The 22,494-nt window shown below is 32.4% G+C and overlaps 1 protein-coding gene and 1 long non-coding RNA gene across 8 annotated transcripts in view; one reads left to right on the top strand and one right to left on the bottom strand.

The window, feature by feature from the left end:
• The window catches only part of USP12 (ubiquitin specific peptidase 12), a 128,576-nt gene that overhangs the window by 52,807 nt on the left and 53,275 nt on the right, over window positions 1-22,494 (bottom strand). The window contains exon 1 of one of the 7 annotated variants that reach the window (XM_074303604.1): window positions 4,407-4,507. The exons of 5 other annotated variants lie outside the window; for them this stretch is intronic. The gene's annotated coding sequence lies outside the window, so the exon portion shown is untranslated. Of the gene's footprint in view, window positions 1-4,406; window positions 4,508-22,494 lie in introns of those variants that run through there. One more of the 7 variants, XM_074303601.1, reaches the window with a different exon arrangement.
• LOC141563053 (uncharacterized) overlaps window positions 1-22,494 on the top strand; it is a 99,056-nt gene that overhangs the window by 50,947 nt on the left and 25,615 nt on the right. The window lies entirely within an intron of this gene.

Here is a 22,494-nt window from a genome sequence, read left to right as displayed (position 1 = left end):
TTTTTTGTTTTGTTTTGTTTTTTTAAATTTCTATTTTGTCTTCTTGTTTTAGAACTTCAGGGCAATTTTCCTTCATTGTTTTTATCGTAATTTTCAAATAGTCCAACTATTCTTATTACTTCTTGATCTGTTCTTCAAGCATTCAATATTTTACTTTCTCTTCTATTTTTTCATTCTTTCGATTTTGTTATATGATTTCTTGGTGTCTTAAAACATCATTAGCTTCTCCTTGCCCAATTCTAGTTTTCAAGGAATTATTTTCTTAAGTTTTTGAGTCTCTAATTTCCAGCTGGTTGTCTTTCTTTTCAAAATTTTCTTTTTTGATTTTTAAAATCCTTTTCAAGATCTTCCAAGAACTCTTTTTGTGCTTTTGGACCACTGACATTTCTCATTGAAAAAGGTATGGTTTTTTAGCTCTAATATCTTCCTCTCACTATGACCCCAGACCTTCTTTATCCCCATAGTAATAACTGTACTGGATTCTTTTTCCTGTACTTCCTCATATTTATTTATTTTGTTTCATTTTGTTTTTAGCAGCTATTTAAGGTAATCAAGGTGTAATCCCAAAGTACAGGGAATTATTTTCTTGAGGTCTGTTTCAGGGCACAACTTTGGGCTCACCTTTCTACTTCAAAGTTATATCTAGGGATCCCAGACACAGTCTCTCAAATTATCTTATTTTCTATGACTACAAACTATAGCTATGGGATTCTGCTCTCCTGCAAATGTCCACAGGCAACAGTGTCCTCGCCTCTTACTACTACATTCACCCAATGTGTGCTAACTCCTAACTCCTTTTCTCTGCAGTCTGAAAGAAAAGACTTATAGGGGGCATGAGAGCTGTCTTCAAGTATTCACAGATCTGTTTTAGAAGAGGAGTTAGATTTATTCTACTTTAAACCAGAAAGAAAAATTAACAGCAATGCATGAAATTTGCTATAAGGCATATTTATATTTCATTTTTAACATTTTCCTACAATTTCGAAAATAAAAAAGGATTATGATGGGAGACGTATGAACTAGATGATACAGTTGGACAGAGTATCAGTTCTAGAGTCAGAAAAACCTGAGTTCAAATCTCAACTCAAATACTGTGTGACCCCAATGCTCCTCATCCCACCCTCCACCCCAGGCAAATCACTTAATCCTGTCTGCCTCAGTTCCTCATCTATAAAATAACTGGAGAAACAGCAAACCATTCCAGTATCTTTGCCAAGAAAAATCCCAAATGGGGTCATAAAGAGTCAGACATGACAGACAATGACTAAACAACAGGAAAGCCATGGTTCAAACCCTAGGCTTTCTGATTCCTAATCCTTTTTTATTTTTGGAATTGTATAGAAGGAAAAAATTTGGAACTTTAAAATGGGAAGGAAATGAGAAAAAAGGTAGCATTTACAATAATGAACCAATTTACATAAGATGGAATGATCCTTATAAATTTTATTTCATATTTAGGTATAATCTTCCTATAATACTTCAATAGGTTTGATGTAACTCTACATGACAACTTATTTATCTAGAGTTCTAATGATTAAAATTGCGTATGCAGATTAATTTGCCAAAGACTTTACAAGATAGCACACATGTTACATTAATCAATGTATCAAACAATTGCATTCTTTTTCAAAATATCACAAGAGTTATATATTAAAATAGTTACAGTTTACTTTTGTGATAGCAATGAACAAGAAACAAAGTACATGCCCATTGATTTGAGGCTTAAAAACCTCAAGTATAATGTAGTGGAATATCACTGTACTACAATGAATATGATAAATTCAGAGCATGTGAAAACACATGAAAAGATACATGTGTTCAGAACCATGAAACTATTCAACAATATAATACAGATGTAAAGAATAATACAATGCAATTAGATAACTGTAATTTTAATGACACAAGCTAGAAGCTTGGGCAAAATTGAGAAAATTGATCTCTTTTCCTTTACTGCAGAGGTGGGGAAACTATTAGTGTGGAATATTACAAAAAACTGTCACCTTTGCAGATTGTTTTGGCTTACCTGCTTTTTTTTTTTCTTCTTTTCCTAATTTTTTTTTTGTTAATATTAGATACATTCAAAAATGAATGATATAAAAATAAAAGACTTTGATGAAAAGTCAATACTGTGGAGACTTCAGAAAGGCAGACATCCAAATATACAGACCAAACATTGTGAAAATTAATTTGGATTTCTGCTAAAATAATAACTAAAATATACTAATAACCCTTTGGAAATACCATGGCTAGATTATTTACCTTAGGAAATTTAACACAAAAGTAAAAGATTGTGTGTGTGTATGTATGTATGTATGTATGTATGTATGTATGTGTGTGTGTGTCTTTCCCTTCCTCTCCCCTGTATATGAACATCTATACACACACACAAGTTATTCATAGTATACCTAGATCCCTAAATATAAAATAGATATCAAAGAATACATGAATCTGTTGCTAGGAAATTAAGAGGTTAATTATGATGATGCAGGAATAATAGCAAGATTTATATGAAATTAATAGTGAAATAAGTGAACCAAGAACACAATATACACAATGACTACAATATAAAGAAAGGCAAAAGAAAATCTAATGCTGTTTTCAGGGTAAGCCAATAGCCAGCAAACAGAAACAGATTAAGACATGAAGTGAAAGGGAAGGAATCATATTAGCAAAGAGAAAGACTACTTCATTAGATGAAATGAGTGACAGAAAACACAGTAGGCAAAAGACATATGGGAGATAAGAGTTGAGGAGAATGGAAAAAGACACAGCTCTCAACAAAAACCTCAATTTCTGTAGTAAAATATGACTCAAGGTTCTCAGAAGAAAGGGGTAGGGAGAGGGGAAGCCATGGAAATTTAAAGAAAAAAAGGTTTGGAATTCAAAGCCAGAAGGGATCTTGGAAATAATCTTATTCAATTTCATTTTATAGAATGGGAAAGACCCAGAAAAGTTAAGTAAATCTATTCAAAGTCACAGAAGTTGTAAGCAATAAAAAGAATATACCAGCACAAGTTTCATGACTGAGTTCTTCTACTTAAACCAGTTTTAAGTTTCAATGGAGAGCTAGATTTAGAGAACTTTCTAATTCCTGTATATTCCTACAGTCTTCTATAAAAAGTCACCTCCTCAAAAAGAATAATTCCTAAAAGGACTGGTTTCTGATGCTGCTAGAGTAGTCTTTATATTTCAGACAAATACCAAACATCTTGATTAAAAATACAAAGAATCTGAAGATGAAAGTAATTATAATAATTATCTAGGCCAATTTAAAACAACTCACCAGAAGTTTAGAAAAGATGTTAGAACCCAAGTTTGTTCAATACAACAAAAACTGGCTATTATCATAAATATAGCCTTACTCATCAACTTCCAGAGAATAATTAATAGCTTCTGGAGAAATGGATCATTTAATCAGGAATGTTGTGAGTGATACAGGAGGGGGCATGAGATTGAGCTAGAGCAGGAAATATGAGGCACTGTAAGAGAAGAAAAGTACCAACTCAGTGTGGTGGGCCAGTAGCAAAGATCAGGAAATGAAAGAGACCATTTAATGGATGGAAAATCAACTCAGCTTTTCCTGGTTCACCCAGTATTATTTTCTACAACAAGCAAACCAACAATCAAATTGGAGGAAAAAACAACAAATTCATAGTTTCCTCTGCTGTAAAGAACAGGTAAGGAGCATCTATCTACGTTCTCTTTCCTTCTCTCCTCTTTTTTAAGAAGAACCAGAAAAAACCTTATGTCTCACCACTGCTGCTGGTATTTTGTAAATATGATTCTCTTTGTATAAATTAGCTTATTTCCATTATCTACAGCACTTGAAAAATCAGAGTGTACAAGTAGGGACACTTTCTAAGGTTTTATGTTTCAGAAACTACAATTCTAGCCTAGGAGGTTGACTTCCCTAGAGGCTATCAATCAAATGTTGTCCTGATTTTCAAACAAGGGAACAGAATGGAATCTGTAAAGTATAGGCCAGAAGGCTCTAATTCTATTCCTATGAGAATTCTTTAAACTATCTTTAAAGAGAATGCTAACAAATATCTTGAAAAGAGTGATTAAAAAGAGTCAACATGGCTTGATCAAGAACAGAAACACTTCATTTTTTTTTAAGATAAATAAATTTTATAATTTAATTTTTAGCAAAGGTTATAATGAAAGTTCCTCATACTATTCTTATGGAAAAGATGGAAGAGTGATTACACAATACAAAATACATAAATGGATTCAAAGCTAGATAACCAAGAAAGAATTGTTAATAGTTAGTTCAATGTCCAGGTAGCAGAAGACCTCAACAACTTACAGGTGACAGTGTTATTTAACATTTTTATCACTGACTTAAGGGCATAGATAGTAGGCTCAAAATTATCAGGTCAGGCATAAAACAGATGTATGCTCACCAAAAGTATTCATGATGATGATGAAAGCAATCCTGTGCAGAATCCAGGTGGAATAAGATCTCCAAATGAGATCCTTTTTAATAGATGACATTTTGTTGCATCAAACCTCAAATCACTGAAGAGACTCCTGGAAGAGATCTACAATCACTCAAAGATGTTTGGCCTATCCTTTCATATGGGGCAGACTACAAATTTTCAATTGAATCTGGAAGGACATTCTATTGAGTTTGACCCACAATATGTATATGTCTCAGAGACAGACAATGACCTGGGCCTACAGTTGAAAGGGAAAAGAAAAGCAGACTGGAACACTTTGGGGGAAGCTGCAAAGCACTCTTACTGACCCCAAGTTGCTGTATGATAGTGAGATTTAGACTATCACTACCTCTTAAAAAACTAAAGATGAACATCACACAGAAGACAATAATTAGGCTTGTGTAGGCTATGACAAAGTCAAAGAACTCTGAAAAACAAAAATAAAGAACATCAAGGAATTTATGACATAAAGAGAAGATGAAATGATAACTTGATAAAAGAGATGATGAGTGAATAGAAATTACTCCACTGTTCACAATGTTGGAAGACAGACAGACTCTCGCACAATGGACTGATACCATGCAGAGATTTGAGAGAACATAGATGGGAATTACAAAGTAGACAGGCACAGACAAGTTGCAATCTGTTTCCACAGAGAAAACTCCAAAACTGATGAAATCACAGACAAATCTGAGTATAATCAGTACACATAATCCCTGACACATAGTAGGAGCTTAATTAATAAGTGCTTTTTGATTAGTAATCCCAATAGTCCTAATGGGTACAATATTACACAATCTGTCCCCATGCCTAAAATGTTCTCTCTGATATTCTGTTTTTATTTAACTGATCTTAAATAGTATAATAACATATTTATACAATTTAAAAGGAACCATAAGTAGAAAATTTCACAACTCAGTACAATTATCAAAATGCTATTTAAACCTTGAAAAAATCTAAAATGACTGAATCTTGTTTATTTATCCAGCAAGCTCTAAATCAAATTCTTAAGAAGTGGAAGTTTCTTTATTTAAAAAAAAAAATGTTAATTGCCTAGAATTATAATATATTAGAAATATAAGCTTAAGGAAAAAATTGTAATTTGTCAAGTGTCATGTATAGCAGTCACTGAATGTCTTCTAATTATAGTTTGGATGCAAGAACCTTCATTAGATAGCTTACCCCCAAGTTTTCATTAACTTGCAATTTGATAAATTAAGTATTGTGAGTTTGGGATTGTGTTTTTAAGTTCAGCTTTCCCACTGCAATATTTGTTTTAAAATAAATTAGATATTTTGGATAACTAAAATAAAAAAATATTCTACATACACACACTTTGTTAAAAAATAAGAATATATATATTCCCTTGTAATTTTTATAAGAGATAAATCTGTTGTTGCTTTAGAATCTGCTCTTATAAAATTTACATTGGTAATAGCTTAGCTGTTTTTTTGGTGGGAGAAGAGGAGGAAGAATGTGAGGGATGCACTAACCTAGGCAACTAGATGGTGTGATGGATAAAAAGGGCAGATTCTGGAGTCTGGAAAACCTGAATTCAAATCCTTTGAGGACTCTGACATATCTTTTAACCTGCCTGCCTCAGTTTCCTCAAATATAAAATCAAGATAACAATCCTGATACCTCTCAGGACTGTTGTAAGGATCAAATGAGTTATTTGTAAGACATTAAGTACTTTTCTTCTCAGCATCAAAAAACTTGAATCATCCAAGTTTGCCACCTATTCTATTTTAAAGCAATCATTTTTTTTTAATCACCTATGAAATAAAGATAATAATAACCACAACATGGCAGATTGGAAAGAATGAGAAATCCTTGGACAATGATTTCATAGGGTTCAGTTCCCTATATAAGTTCAGTTTTAACTATAAAACAAGGAATTTGAACTAGATGACTTCACTGGTCAACTAGTACATCTTTAAATCTATAATATTATGATAGGATGATAAAATATAAGGCCTCAAGGGGCTATTTAAATATGTATATATATATATATATATATATATATATGCACATATGTAAATATGAAAGTCTGAGTATATGTTTTTAAAGTGTCATGAAAAGCAAAAAGTGCTAAAATATCAGTGCAAATATCACTGTCAAAAGATTTTCCTATATAACTAAGTTACTCTCCTTTTGAGCTAATGGTCTACATAAACAATGTTCACTAGTTTAGTTAAAATAAATTCTATCTCCTGAGTAATCTCAAGTATTGTTCCAGAAATTGGGAACACAAAGACGAAAGCAAAATAGTCCCTGCCCATGAGAAGCTGAAAATTTAGTTCATGTGTTTTCTTTTTTTTTTTTTTTTAATTTTTTATTTTATTTTATAATTATAACATTTTTTGACAGTACATATGCATGGGTAATTTTTTACAACATTATCCCTTGCACTTACTTCTATTCAGATTTTTTCCCTTCCTCCCCCAACCCCCTCCCCCAGATGGCAAGCAGTCTTATATATGTTAAATATATTACAGTATAATTTAGATACAATATATGTGTGTAGAACCGAATTTTTTGTTGCACAGGAAGAATTGGATTCAGAAGGTAAAAATAACAGTTTACATTCATTTCCCAGTGTTCCTTTTCATAGAGATATATAGAAAACAGAAATAAACTAGACATGGTTTTAGGGGAAAGACAGTGGGAGTTGAAAGAATCAGGATACATGTACAATAAGGCCCTTTAGTTGACACCTGAAAGAAACCAGAGGTTCTCAAAGAAGACATTCCAGGCAAAAGAGATAGAAAAAAAATGGAGATTAGTGATAAAGCATCATATGTAGGAACTGTGAGACTAGCTTGGCAAGGCTGTAATGTATTAACTAATAAAAAAAAATTAACAATTATGTACTGTGTTAAGATTTGCAAAGCACTTGACAAACATAATTTGTTTTGATCCTACCTATGAGATTGATGCTGCTATTATCACTATTTTGCATATGAGTAATGTTCAATAGTTTTCAGTCATGTCCAACTCTCAGATACTCCATTTGGGGTTTTCTTGGTAAAGACACTAAAGTAGTTTGCCATTTCCTTCTCCAGATCATTATATAGATGAGGAAATGGAGATAAAAATTAGGGTTAAATTATTCATCCAGAATCACTAGCTAGTAAGTGTTTGAGGCCAGGTTTGAACTCGGCAAGATAAATCTTCTGAAATCTAGGTCTGGTGCTCTATCTACTGCACCGTCTAACTGGCCAAATATGAATAAACTGAAGCCAATGTAGGTTAAGTGGTTTACTTAGCATCTTACAGGTATTAAATTTCTGAGGCCACATTTAAATTCCAAGCCTTCCTTTCTCACACCAGGTCCAACACACTATCTTCTGCTGAGTAACATATTTAATAAGTCTGGAAAGACACATTAAGGCCAGGTTGTAAAGTATACTATAAGAATGTCACAAAACAACTGCTTTCTCTAATCCTTATCCACTGAACAGATAGTATGTACTATGAAAATAATTATGTTCTGTTTCTATGGAACTCTATCCAGAAGAGAGAGGAAAACTGTTACAACCCTTCTGTCCTTATATCAAGCATAAATTACCCTACTCTACTCCTTTTAACATTCTGATCGCTTCTAAATTCTTCAATTATCTACCAAAAATAATAATCTGTCTGACTCCTCCTATTATTAGGTTCAAAAAGGGCTTGTTATGTTCACTCTTCCATTCATTAGAGAAAACTGGTCTGTTTCATTCCTAAGTATTGTACTATAGAAATAAAATTTCCAAAAAAGTTGCTATTGGAAAATCCAATGGAACAAAATAATTTGAATTGCCTCTTAGGCTTCTTTATGATGAAATTTCATCTATATTGTTAAAACAAAAACAAAATACCATTAATTTTTAAAATTTGAAATAGCTTATTAATGTCTTTCTTCCCCTAACATGCCAAGGGGAGGAAAAATCTTGCAACAAGATCTTAGCCTTCAAAGTTTCTAGATAAGAGACATACAAATAATAAGCAGAAAGGTTTACATCTGTTGTTTCCTTCCTCATTACAATCACAGTGCCTGGCACACAGAAAGCATTTAATAAATACTGAGTGACTAAATGACAATGATTGAACCATCCACAGTGATCCCTTTCCCCATAACTTCAAACCCAAACCCAGCTTTTTAGTAAAGCTTTCTCTTAATGCCTCAATAGGGAACTACTCCTTTTCTACATTTCTGTAAACTCATATATTTGCATTTAACATGTACTATCTCAACTTGGCTCTTTTCAACAATGAGATGATTCAAGGCAATGCCAGTAATTTGTGATAGAAAAAGTCATTCAAATCCAGAAAGAATGGTGGAGACTGAATGTGGATCAAAGCATAAAATTCTCATCTTTTTTGTTGCTGTTTATTTTCTTGTGTTTTTTTTTTCTCTCATGTTTTTTCCCCCTCTTTTGATCTGATTTTTTCTTGTGTGGCATGATGAATATGCAAATGTTTACAAAAATTACACATGTCTAAGCTATATTAGAACACTTGTGTCCAAAGGAAGGCAGGGAGGGAAAAGAAGGAGAAAATTTGTAACACAAGGTTTTGAAAGATGAATGCTGAAAATTATTTTTGCATGTAATTGAAAAAATAAAATATCATTAAGAAAAAATGTACTTCCTCATAGCATTTACTTTCTATGCATGTCCCTTTATTAACATAATACCACAAGCATAGCTGATGACTGATAAACTTTTGCTGATGATGGATACTTGCTAGTAGTATATTGTGTGCAAATGCATATCTTTTTAAATCCTATTCAACTGATATTGATTTAAATAAAATCATTTAATGATTTTAAATAACAATACTAAATTTAATATTAAATTTAAATAATTAAATTTTAAATACTAAATTTAGATAACTACTAATAAAAATAACTACTATTTCTAAGGTAGATATCATCTTAATTAATAGGAATGTCAGATAATTCCAATCTGATTAATTTGAAATTCACTAAAGTCACCTACACTTTGACAATTCAGTCAAATACTAAATTATGAAACACAATGGGATTTCTATTAATGCACATTTCTCAAAAAAAGATGTTAATATAAAATTATGAGTGTAATTTTTCTCCACAATTCTTATTTCAATATATCATGGAATCAGGGAAGGATAGAAGGAATAATCATTTAAGCATCTACTATGTTCGAGGTATTGTGCTAAGCACTTTACAATTATCTATGATCCTCACAACATCCTTTCTAAGTAGGTGCTATTTTCTCTATTTTACAGTAGAAAAAAAACTGAGGCAAAGAGAAATTAAGTGACTTGCCCTAGTAAGTATCTGAATCTGGATATAATCTCAGACCTTCCTGGCTTCAAGGCCAATGTTTCACTCACTTCTCGACCTAGCAGTCTAAAAGCATGAAAATAACCCTGATTTCTCCATAAATAATATCTGCTATTCTATCATGCTATCCTATCATTCTATCAATTCTATCATGCTAATTTAGCTTCACGGTAAGACTCTTGAAAGATACGAAGTCTGTTTTCCAAGAATCAGTCCAACAAAATACAGGGTGGGTTTGTCATCAACAAAAGCCTGGCTACCTGAAGATAAATATTTTAGCCATGGAAACTAAACAAAAAGAAAATTGTAAATGGACCTCAAGCCTAAGTAGCCAATTATTGCATTTTCCAGCATAGAGGAAGAGTGAAAGGAAAACAAAAAATGCTAACAATCCCACAGTTTTTAGAACATCTACAAATATGATTTTTACTACTGGTATTCTAAATGTGAGATCCATGTCAAAAAACAAATATGCTGCTAGAAAGCCTAAATTATATAATTCTAGATATTTGTATTATGAATTAAACCAGAACAAAGAACTTGTACCTAAATGGAAGGACAGGTCACAAAGTTCTCCTTGAAAAGACAAACAAGAAGTAAGTAGAATTGGGGTGATATAATTCACAAAAATCACCCAGACAACAAATGTTGTTTATATGCCATCACGGTCTGCTGAAGATGAAGGGGTAGAGGATCTATAAAGAACTGGAGATTAATCCTCCTTGTTAGATCAACATACTCTGATACTCAGAATCAGAGGATGGGAAAAGATAAAAGATATTAAGAAATACATGTGAAAGCATGATTTGGGGAAAAGAAACATAAGAAACCAAAGACTGATACTACAGGGAAGCCTCATATTTTATATTCTTTGAGGAAAAAAAGATAAGGAAAAAGTAGATTATAGTTGAAAAGAAATGGCATGAAAAAGATTTGTTATCAGATATGGGTATATCAATTTATAAGAGCAAAGATAAATATCAGTAAAATAATAATTAAAAAAAGGAAAAAGATATGGCACACAATTGAAACAACTCTAAACCATTTGAAGATGTAATCAGCAGTAAGAAATGAGAAAGACTAGAAATTATGGCAACACCACTTACAATCTCCTTATACAGAAGGTTAGATACTGCAAATCTACTGTCACAACAGATAGGTCAAAAGAAATCAGAAAATGCCTTCATTTCAGCAAAATTTGCATTATATGGTAAATGGAAAGAAAAAATAGCCAAAAGGAACATATGATTTAGAACATAAACTCATTTGTTATATATTATAAAGAATAATGGATGATCATGAGGAGTGTTATTTTATAAAATAGAGAGAAAAGGTAAAAGCAATTTAAATTGAATTTAAGTAAGAGATTCAACCAAGCAAAGCCATCTGAAGGATTTTAAGAATGAAAATGAAAGAAAATTAAACAGGAGAAAAATGGTAAGCTATACAGAGATTAATAAAGCAAATTATTTTCAACATCAAGTACAGTGGAACTATCACAAACAGACCTTAATATGTCTAAATGGACTTACAGAAGTAGAAATGGAACTAAAGAGAACAAAGGTAAAAAAAGCCAACAGACCAGAACAAGTATAGAGAAGATCATTGCTTCAGGGGACATCTGTAAGACAGGTGAGGAACAAAGTTTCTGAAGGAAATTAAAGAGATCAAAAATGCAGAAAAACAACTCCTCCCTCAAAAAATAAATAAAAACAAAATAACCACAACTCATTCCTAAACACATACCAAAAAAGGCAGTAACAACAACAAAAAATACCTATTCTCCCATTTTACAAAACTATATTCAAGTCACCTATAAATGGAGCAATTCTATATTGTAGGAAGCAAGTAGGTTTTAAGCAATATTAATGGACCACATTAGGTCCTGATTTCAGCAATTACAACCATCTCCTAATCGCTGAAAGATAAAAAATGTAAATCAAAGTACTACTCTTTGAATAGCATTTGATTTAATCGAACAAAACATTTTTTTCCAATAAGGTGTCCCAGATTCATATGTAAAAATTATTCAGAGCAAGATGAAGACAGAGAAGCTTGGAGAGACTTACATGAGCTGATGCTGAGGGAAATGAGCAGAACCAGGAGATCATTATACACTTCAACAATACTGTATGAGGATGTATTCTGATGGAATTGAATATCTTCAACAAAGAGAAGATCTAATTCAGTTCCAATTGATCAATGATGGACAGAATCAGCTACACCCAGAGAAGGAACAATGGGAAATGAGTGTAAACCTGTTTGCACTTTTGTTTTTCTTCCCAAGTTATTTTTACCTTCTGAATCCAATTCTTCCTATGCAACAAAAAACTCGGTTCTATACACATATTTTGTATCTAGGATAATACTATAACATATTTAATATGTATGGGGACTGTCTGCCATCTAGCGAATGGGATGGAGGGAAGGAGAGGAAAATTCGGAACAGAAGTGAGTGCAAGGGATAATGTTGTAAAAAATTACCCATGCATATGAGTTTAATCTCATTCATAACTGCTTGCTTTGTTATTCTTGTAGGTATTATCTCATGGTACATTTATAGAGCTAAGAAAAATACTAGAACACATCCATATTTCTTACCTCCCAGTCCAGTATTCCAAATTATTCTGTTCCACTAAAAACTAAAATTGAAGTTTGTAAGCTTATTAAAAATTAAAGTTTTGGGGGGGACTGCCTTTAGTTAAGGCAATTAGAAATTCAATAAATCCTTTCTGAATATATTATGAATTCATCTCCAACTTCTTACCCTTGTGTGAAAAATAAGACTCTCAGGTCTTCTACTTTAGTTTGAGTAACAAATGGCCCATAAGGTAAAACATCATAATTCTTTTTTTTTTTTTTTTTTTTTTTTTGCTGGCTACCCTATCAAGAAAAGAATGTTTGTCAAACTTTAATTTGAAGAGTTTCTAACAAACTATTCATGAGGTGTTAAAATTACTGCCAATCTATAAGTAAATGATCATTCTATATATATGATCTCATTTATGAATTCAAGTCAGAAGTCATACCTTTATTTTCAAGGTTCATATAGCTTTTGAGTTTTCTTCAATGTAAGTTTCTCAAGAACACATGGAGAAATATATGACTAGAGTTAGCTATGGCCCTCTGACAAACTATTATATGGGAATTATGATATTGACCAATAACTCCTTTTTCTTAAAAATTTCTTATTTTAAGAGAGTGTTTCAAAACTGGAGGCAGCAATGATACTTAGAACTATAGAACCAAATTTTTGAAGGGATATGTACCAGGTGGGAAACCAATTAACTTATTTCTTAAGCAAATTGATAAAAATAGTTTAAGTATCAATATGCCTACTCAAATCAATAAAAGCAAATGCAGAGGTGAGAAGAAAAGAAATAAACAAGGGAAAGGCTAAGAATGGAAAAGGAAGAATAAGAAAAAAACAGAAACATGATGCACCAAAGTCCTGAAAAGTCAAGTGATAGTTTGAAGTCCAATATTTCTGTATTACAATTATTGAAAAATCTTGTGATTATTATTATAAAAAAGGGTCTTCAAAGTCTGCATCTATTTAAATCTTTTAGATACAAAATTTTGGCTATATTCTGCTTCATTACTCTTTCACTTAAAGTTACATTTTTGTGCAACCAGCTAATAATGATACTACCAGTGTGCCCACAGAAAAGTATAAGTGTATGAAATTTATTTTTATTTTAAAAGGGAACAAAGGGTGCAGAAAAATAAGACCTAAGGACATGTAAAACAAATTTGACTCATCCTTCAACTTTCCTAATATTGATCCTAGAGTGAAGATATGTTAGCAATATTTCAGGATGTGAAGCAAAAAAAAATATAAACAAAACAGTCCATTTCTTAATTGTGTGTTAACAATAAAAGAGACTGAAATTAGTACAAAACAAGAGAAATGGCTGTCACACAAGGACTTAGCATAACAAGAAAAGCATGAGAGTTAGGAAGCCTGGGTTTAAGTCCCAATTTACCTCTGTCTACTATCTATTAAATAAAGAAGATAGACTAAAGAAAAAAAAGAAAAGTGAATATAATGAGAAAAATAAGCGTTCACTCTAGAGTTAGGGGACCTAGGTTCAAATTATGCTTCTGATATTTATTATCTTGTAATCTTGGGGAAATCTTTTTATTTCTTCATTTGTAAGTTAGGTAGTTTCTATTGACTTCTCCAACTTTACTTCTCTTAGTATCCAAATGATTCCTCTGATATTTAAAAGTCCCTTCCCACTCTGACATAATATATAATTCATCTAAAATTGCACCGGGCAGGATTTGGCAGATTTTTTGAATGCATCCCTAAACCAAACACCTATAAATTATTTCATGCTCCACAAATTTTTTTTCTAATTTATGACATTTAATATTTTTTCCCAATTACATGTAAAAACAATTTTACATTCATTTTTGTTCCATCATTTATTTACATTTTGTTTACATATTATTCATGGAGTTTCAAATTCTCTCCATGCCCCCTCACTGAGAAAGCAATTTGATATAGATTATACATGTGGAGTCATACAAAACATTACCATTTTAGTAATATTGTGAAAGTAAACAAAGACAATTTAAAAAAGGAAGAAAAAAAGTTTTTGCTGTGTTGTCATTGTTGTTTTTAAATACCAGCTTTCTCTAGAGGTACAGAGATAGCATTTTTTTTCTTACCCTAAGTCCTTCAGAATTATTTTAGATCACTGTAATACTGAGAATAGTTAAGTCATTTACAGATGGTCATTGTACAATTTGCTATATTGTATATATAATGTTCTCCAGTTCTGTTCATTTCACTTCATGTCTTTCCAAGCTTTTCTGAAAGCAACTCATCATTTCTTAAGTTTTTTTTGTGCAAAAACTTTTAAATTTAATATAATCAATATTATCCATTGCAATGCGCACTCTCTCTCATTTTGTCATAAATTATCATCTCTAAATCTGACAGGTAAACTATTCCATGTTCCCCTAATTTGCCTAATACTATCATCCTTTATGTTTAAATCATATAATCCACTCTGTTAACCATTTCTGTTTTTTGGGGTGAGTTCATCCCACTCACATTCACAATTGATTAACTGTAGGTATTTTCTATTCACCGCCTCCCCCAGTTACCATCTTCTCTCTCCTTTTACTCTATCCCAAAGTGTTTTTGCTTCTCTATTGCGTTTCCTCCCATCAGGTCCCCACCTTCTCTTCCCCATCTCCTCCTATTTCCTTGTGCACTAAGATTTCTATATTTCTATATTCAACTGTGTGCATATATTATTCACCCTTTTGAATCAATTCCAATGAGTAAAGTTCAAATGTTTCCTGCCCACAGCCCCCTGTCATTTTCCCTTTGATTGTAAAAGTTCTTTCACATTTCTTTTATGTGAAATAATTTACTCCATTATACCTCTCCATCCCCCCCTTCTTCCAAGGCATACCTCTTTCTTACCCTTTATTTTTGTCTATCATCCCATTATAGTCAACTCACATTCAATCACTTAACCCCAATTGCCTCAACAACAACAACAACAACAACAAAAGTGAATCTGGAAAACTATCTGTACATGTAATTGGAAAAAATACTATTAAAACAAAAGAGGAAAAAGACTTAATAGTATCTTCTCATGTAGGATTGTAAACAGCTTAGCCATATTGAATTCCTCATTTACCTTTTTATGTTTCTCTTGAGTCTTGGATGTAAAAGTCAAATTTTCTATTCAGTGCTGATCTTTTCATTGGAAATATTTGCAAGTTTTCTATTGCATTTGATATCCATCTTTCCCCCTGAAGTAGTATACTCAAAAGTTTTGTTGAATAGACAATTCTTGGCTATAATCCCAGTTCCCTTGCTCTACAGAATATTATATTTCAAGACCATCAAACCTTTAATGTAGATAATGATAAATCATTTGTTATTCTCTGGATCCACAATATTGGATTTGTTTCTTTCTGGCTATTTGCAATATGTTCTCCTTGACTTGGGAGTTTGGGGATTTGACTATAATAATTTTGAGAGTTTTCATTTTTTGATCTTTTTCTGGAGATCAGTGGATTCTGTCAACTTCCATTTTATATTTATTCTAGAATACTAGAGCAGTTTTCCTTGATAATTTCTTGACATATTACGCCTATGCTCTTTGATTATGACTTTAAAGCCAATAATTCTTAAATTACTTTTCCTTGATCTATTTTACAGGTCAATTGTATTTCCAATAAGATATTTCTCATTTTCTTCTATAGTTTCATTCTTTTGATTTTTGTTTTATATTTCATGATGTCTTCTAGTCATTAACTTCCACTTACCAATTCAAATTTTCAAGGAATTATTGTCTTCCTTTGGCCAATTCTACTTTTTAAGGAATTCTCTTTGTTGAATTTCTGTGCTTCTTCCCTTATTTGAGTTTTTAAATCCTTTTTGAGTTCTTCCAAGAATTCTTTTGGGGGCTGAACCCAATTTAGATTTTTTAAAAAGAATTTCCATGTAGCAACTGTTTTGAAATTGCTTTCTTTTAAGTTTGTTTTGAGCTTCACCCATTTCTATAGTAACTTCCTAAAGTCAAAGGTTTTTGTTGGTATTTTATTGTTTGTTGTTGTTGTTGGCTCATTTTTCCAGACTATTTCTTGACTTTTAACATTACTAAAGTTGGGATCTGCCAGGGCACTGAAAGAAGATAATTGTTCCAAACTTCAGGTTTTTTCATACTGCTATTTTAAGAGGTAGGTTAGGAGAGTAGGGGGGAAAGGTCTGTAAGTGTTTAGGTCTTCCAAGGTAGTATGATCTAAAAAGAGGCGTGGTCACTATTTTCCTGTCATGTACTCTGGTCTGTGAACAACCTGAAATTGTCTCCAGGGCCCCTTCCCTTCTGCTAGTGCTTCTCCTCATCCTGGGACATCAGCCTGGAATTATATAGAGACAATGTAACAGGACAGCAAAGGGTACTCTGTAATTTTCCTGTAGCCAGCTAAATGATTTCTTATTGTCAGTGAGTTAACTATGGAAGCTGCTACTGCTGATTCAGTTACCCTTTGAGGCCTGCTCTAGCTTGCCAGAGGCCATCTACTCTGGCACAGACTGTGTTGGATAGCACCCCACTGTGACCCCTGTGAGATAGATCTTTCTTGCTGATCTTCTAGGTGGTCTTAGGCTAAAAATTGTTTTACCCCATCCATTTGTTGCTTCTCCCACTTCAGAATTCTTTTTGAGCCACTATTTTAATGTTATTTGGAGAGGGATTTGGAAAAGTGAGGCAGATTTCTGCCTTGCTCTTCCAGTGTGGTCCATCTTGTACATATTTGATGTTATAATTTCAAGTACAAAATATGCAATGTTTTATATTCCAGTCAAATACAGTTAACAGTAATACTACATTAAATATTTCTATCTATGAAGACAAAAAATTTTAAATATTGATGACCAAAAAAATTTTTAAATCTGTTTAGTATTTTTAATTTTCCCCAGTCACATGTAAAAACAATTTTTACATTCATTTTTTAAACTTTTGAGTTCCAAATTCTCTCCTTTCCTCCCCACCCCTACATTGCATTGAGAATGCAAGCAATTTGGGGCAGTGTAGATTAGGTGGCTCAGTGGATAAAGTATCAGCCCTGAAGTCAGGAGGACCCAAGTTCAAATCTGACCTCAGACATGTACCACTTCCTAGCTGTGTGACCCAGGGCAAGTCACTTCACTCCAATTGCCTCAGCCAAAAAAAAAAAAAAAAAAAAAGAGAGACAGAGAGAGAGAGAGAGAGAGAGAGAGAGAGAGAGAGAGAGAGAGAGAGAGAGAGAAATGCAAGCAATTCAATGTAGGTTACACATGTATACTCACGAAAAATATTTCCATAAGTCATGTGTGAAAGCAAAGACCAAAAATAAAACCCTCAAGAAAAATAAAGCTAAAAAAAAGTTTGCTTTATTCTGCATTCATACACCACCAGTTCTCTCTCTCCGAGTTCAAATAGCATTTTTCATCATAACGCCTTCATTGTTTCTGAGAATAAGTATGTCATTCACATCTGACCATCTCACAATATTGCTGTTACTTTGCACACCATACATTTCACTTTGCATCAATTCATAGAAGTTTTTCCAGGTTTTTTTGCTCCTCATTAATATATACAATATTATTCCATCATAATCACAGAGCACAGTTTATCCTACACAATTTATTCAGCCATTCCCCAAATGATGAACATTCTCTCAATTTCCAATTCTTTGCCCTCCAAAAAAGAGCTACTCTAAATATTTTTGTACATATAGGTATTGCTAGGTTGGGTGTGCACAGTTTTATAGCTCTTTTGAGTATAGTTCCAAATTTTTCTCCAGCATGGCTGAATCAGTTCATAACTCCATCTCCTCCAACATTTTTCCTTTTCTGTTTCTACCAATCTAAACCAAAAATTCTTTCCATTTTTAATGGCTCATATTATTTTCTGTACTAAATAGAAATACATTTAATTTCTTATTTTTTAACTATTTAGTAAAGGGAATTTGACAAAGGGTCATTATTTGTTTCAGATATAGTGATAGCTCAGTAGATCAACTTTAAAATCATCAAAATTTGTTGCTGGATACAGGAAACACTTTCATCAAGTATAATGCTCAATGAATTGTTGGTCCATTAAGATCTTCAAACTATTATTGCTTCTTTAAAAATATCTTTACTAAACCCATAAAGTAATGTAACTTTTCTACTTAATAAATTTTATGTTTTCTTATCAATTTTTAAAATAGTCTTCTTTTTCAAAGATAATAGCTACTCAACACAATATGACTCATTTTTTGATATTTATAACTTTTTATTTTCAATTACTTTCTTTTGGAGACTTCAAAATGCCCACACATTTTTCTAGAAAAAATATCAGGTTCTCCAACACCAGATCTCCTCTAGACTCAAGGATATGGGTGATATGGGAGAAGTACAAAAGAACAAAGAAAAGAACTTTCCAGAGAAAAACTTCTACTAATTCACTTTAAGTATTTTCAAGTTTTAAAATTTGTCCTATGTCTCTACCAATTTTTAGTTGTAGTGACCTAATTCCAAAAATAAAATCTTTGGCAGGATGCTCATAGTTAGCTGTTCTAATAGCAAAGACAAAAAAGAGAGAGAGAGAGAGAGAGAGAGAGAGAGAGAGAGAGAGAGAGAGAGATCAACAAAGCAGATGAAAGGAAGGCCACTATGTCATACTAAAATTATTAAGGAATAAAGCATAGAGGTAAAGAAAACATTAAAATTCAAGGGAAAAAAACAAACAAACAATGAATCTTATTCTACCTGGCTACACTTCTTTGACTTGTCCATCATGCTTCTTCGAGTCCCATCACTGGAAAATAGCATCTACTACAAGACTGACTCAGGTTTGTTTTGCATACCTTCTGCTCTTCTGACTGAAAGGCTTAGTGATGAGCAATCAAATTTCCGTGTAAGGAGGGATCCAAACTAATCATCTCAATTTTCCAGCCAGTTGTATCCCTTTGACTTCATCGTGCCTCCTAGCCCAGGGTCTTCTCCTTCTCTCCTTCCAGCTTTCTTTTGTGTTGCTTCCTCATTACATAGTAAAATCCTTGAAAGCAAGGAATCTCTTTTTCATATCTACATCCCCAGTGCTTACTACAGTGCCTGGCACATAATTCCTAAATAAATGTTTTTTGGGCTGACCAATAATTAGGAAAGACAGTGTCCTTTGCACAAGAAAATTATTAAAAGAAAAGAAAGCTAAGAATGGAAAAGGCTATGGCAATATAAAAACAATGGTATAAATGTTCTTTATATAATACTAACAACCTTCACTTGCTCTTACTGCAGGGAGTCCTAACTACAAATTCTATGAAACTTTATAATACTTTGTATACTACAAAACCTCTTCCTTTCTTTTTGGGGTTCTTCCTTTCCAAACTCATCATTATTTTTCCCTTTCTCTTTCATTTCAAAAATCTCTTAAATCTCAACCTGCTGACCAACATTGAAGTTCTTAAGAAAAGTATGGAATGGATCATTAAAGAAATGTTTAATGACAATCCACAAAGGGAAGTAGAGATTACAAGAATTAGAATGGCTTTATCAAAAGCAGGTCATTCCAGCCAAACCTCATTGACTTTTTGGGCAGGATTACTAAAGTAATAAATAAGGAAAATGTTACAGTTATCTAGATAACTAGATTTTTAACAGAGCTTAGAATTATTTTTTATTGGCTGGACCCTGGCCAGGAACTCGCCAATAGAATGACTCAGGAATCTTGATTCCTGTGCTGTTTAAAATGTTGTCATTGACTTGGATAAGGGCATAGATGGCATGCTCCTCAAACATGCCAATGACATCTGGGAGAGATTGCTAATGCATTGGTGAAAGAATCTGCAACTAAAAAAGACTTCAACAAGCCTAAAACATTGGGATAAATCCAATAAAATTAAATTCACTTGAGATAAATGTAAAGCTATATATTGGTTCAAAAACTTAATTTGAGAAGTACAGAACAAGATAGATATAATGAGATAGTTATTCCGAAACAGATCAAGGGGAGTGGGGTCGGAGAGAGGACTGTTAGAAGAATTAATATTCAATATAAGTCAGTGTGATGTAGCAGCCAAAACTATGTGAAGCTCAATTAAAACAAATGGGATTAGACAAAAACATGTCAGCTCAAAAAAGGCAAATTCAGACTTGAGATCAAGAAACACATTATGATGAGAACAATGCAAAAGAGGAAGGGAGTACTAGGAGAGAGATGGCATTCCCTCATTCTTTAACTCAAGTATGCCGCAGCACAAACTTCTTATATTGTGTAGCAAGATCCCCTGTGAAGTTGAGTAACAATGAAGATGTCAAAATAATTGGCAAAAATAAAAGGTATCAAATATTTCACCAAGATTTAATTTTTTTGTAAAAATAAGCACATCAATCTCATTAGCATGCAAATTTGCTTTCATGTTTAATAAATTGTAAAATTGTATGTATGTTCTGAGTTGTATTACATAGACACTGAGGTCTCTTCTAACAATCTTAATTCTCATATTTCACTTTAACTTTCAATTATTTTTTCTCTTTTGTTTTTATAGAAGCTTCATTTCCATACATAGCTTCAACCCTCTTTTAGACATTAAACTATACTTGTTAAATAAAATGGGGAAGGGAGAAAAGATTGAGGAAAAGTATTTATTAATCATCTACTATATACCATGCACTTTAAAAATATTGTCTCATTTTACCCTCCCTGGGAAATTGGCACTATTATTATTCCCATTTTAAAGTAGAGAAATGGAGGCAGAGAGAGGTTAAGTGACTTGTCTAGACTCACACAGCTAGTATCTGTGATTGTTTTTGAACACAGTCTTTCCTGATATCAGGATCAGTGCTTTATCCACTGTTACCTACCTACCTCAACTTCAACAAATTAAGCAAAACATTAATCAATTTGGAAAACATATGCAATGTTCTATTTCCACCGTTTCCAAAATCAACAAAGGGAAAAAGAAGCAATATTTTATATCTTCTTCATCTCCATTTAATGTTTAAACAGCATTCCAACTATGGTTGTTCTTTCTATTGAAAATGCTCCAGTCACTGTATATGTTGTTTCCGTAGTTCTGTTTACTCTGTGTCCATTCATATTAAATCTCACACATTTCCTCAAATTATTCATAATGACTTACAGTACAGAAATATTCCATTATATTAATACACTACAATTTCTTGAGGCTTTCCTCCAGTCACTGGATACCTATTTTGTCTACAGTTCCTTCAGAACACAAAAAGCGCTTCCATGACGCTTTTGGTCTATATAGGACCCTTGTATCTTTGACTTCCTTATGATTTATGCCTATGAAGGAGAACTCTGGATCAAAAGGTTCGAACATGTTAGGAAGATTTAAATAAGATAGATCTAGTTTACCCAAAGTTCTTATTAAGTGTGAAATTCTTCCCCAAATTACTGATATTTTTGGATTTAGCAAATTTTTGGTAGAGTTAAATTATTTCCATTTCTTCTTTTTCTAGTGTTCACTTGCTTTTTACTAGTATCAAATGCTTTTTACAATTACTGCTTTAAAGTCTAATTTGAGGAATGGAAATGTTATTGTTTTCTTCATTTTGTTTCAATATTTCCCTTGAGTTTCTAGACTTGTTTTTCCAAAGGAGTTGTGTTTTTGTCTATCAAGAATGTCTTTGATAGTATGGTATAGTGCTAAATCTGCAAATTAAAACAGATACTATCATCTTTATTATATCTTAGTGGGCCAATCATGAGCAAAATGAATATCACACCAGGTACTAAAAGTGTTCTTTATTCCTTAAGGGTGTTTTCTAACTGTATTTTCATGCACTTAGTGTCCCTTGCTACATTGCTTCTCAGTATTTTATTCATTTTTACTATTGTGAATGAGACTTCTTTTTTTATATTTCCTTGTGGATTTATTATTGCTATATGGAAACAATGTTGATTTTTGTGAGTTTATTTTGTATCCTACTAATTGTCTCAAATGTGTTTTGGCTGATTTTCTGGAGTTTTGTAAGGAAACAGTAGCAAATGGTTAGAATTGAACTCCTTTCCATCTTAGCAAAACCTATATTAATTTCTTTTCTTGTCTTACTACCACACAGTTCTGGAAATGGAAATTTCTAGAAATCTATTATTTCTAAAACTATGTCAAATAACAGTGGAGAAAATAGGCATTCTTTTTTTTTTTCCCCTCCTGTATTTACTGGTTAAGATTCCTTATTTTCCCTACTGAAAATAATGCTAACTTTTGGGT

Source organism: Sminthopsis crassicaudata, chromosome 3 (genome assembly GCF_048593235.1).
Source record: "Sminthopsis crassicaudata isolate SCR6 chromosome 3, ASM4859323v1, whole genome shotgun sequence".
In the NCBI taxonomy this organism is placed as follows: Eukaryota; Metazoa; Chordata; class Mammalia; order Dasyuromorphia; family Dasyuridae; genus Sminthopsis; species Sminthopsis crassicaudata.
This window is presented reverse-complemented; position numbering and strand designations above follow the sequence as displayed.